This window comes from Alexandromys fortis, unplaced genomic scaffold, assembly GCF_014885135.2.
Source record: "Alexandromys fortis isolate MF-2015 unplaced genomic scaffold, M_Fortis_MF-2015_v1.1 scaffold_10177, whole genome shotgun sequence".
NCBI classification, from domain to species: Eukaryota; Metazoa; Chordata; class Mammalia; order Rodentia; family Cricetidae; genus Alexandromys; species Alexandromys fortis.
In genome coordinates, this window is record NW_026078028.1 from 1 (window position 1) to 516 (window position 516).

The window sequence follows — 516 nt, forward strand, 5'->3', positions numbered from 1 at the left end:
ATTTGAAGGAAAATGTGCTTTCTTTAATTGAGAAAAACCGCTCAGTACTCGTCCGGCCCATCAACTGTCGACATTGAAGAAGCCGAAGCTTACTCCAAAGTATGACAGCAATGCGATCAACCAGGAAAACGGCCAAGTCAGAAATTTCTACCGAGAAGTAGATAAACTGACAGCCATCAACCGTTTCACGCTGACAGACGGACGACTCTTTTCGTCATCACGGTTGGGTGCCCAGGGTCAGGTTTAACTGACGTCCTGGTGATGCGTACTATAGGAGTGATCCCTAGAAGTACGATCTTAAGTTAATATTGTACAATCAGTCCTTACCAATGGCACAATAAGCTGCCCTTTTCTCCTCTAAAGAATCGATGATCTTTTATTCACCTCAGATGCAATCGTGTGATATGTTTTTAAATGAATGCAAACTTTTCTGATCAAATCCTAGTTACCGATGTTGAGAAAGGGCATGTATTCCGGTAGCAATTGATGTAAATTGCCGAATGTGCTACTACTTGT

General features: G+C 42.2%; 1 pseudogene; it reads right to left on the reverse strand.

Moving 5' to 3' along the window:
• Positions 1-36: 36 nt before the first annotated feature.
• Positions 37-299, reverse strand: LOC126496595 (uncharacterized; annotated as a pseudogene).
• Between the last annotated feature and the right edge of the window lie 217 nt (positions 300-516).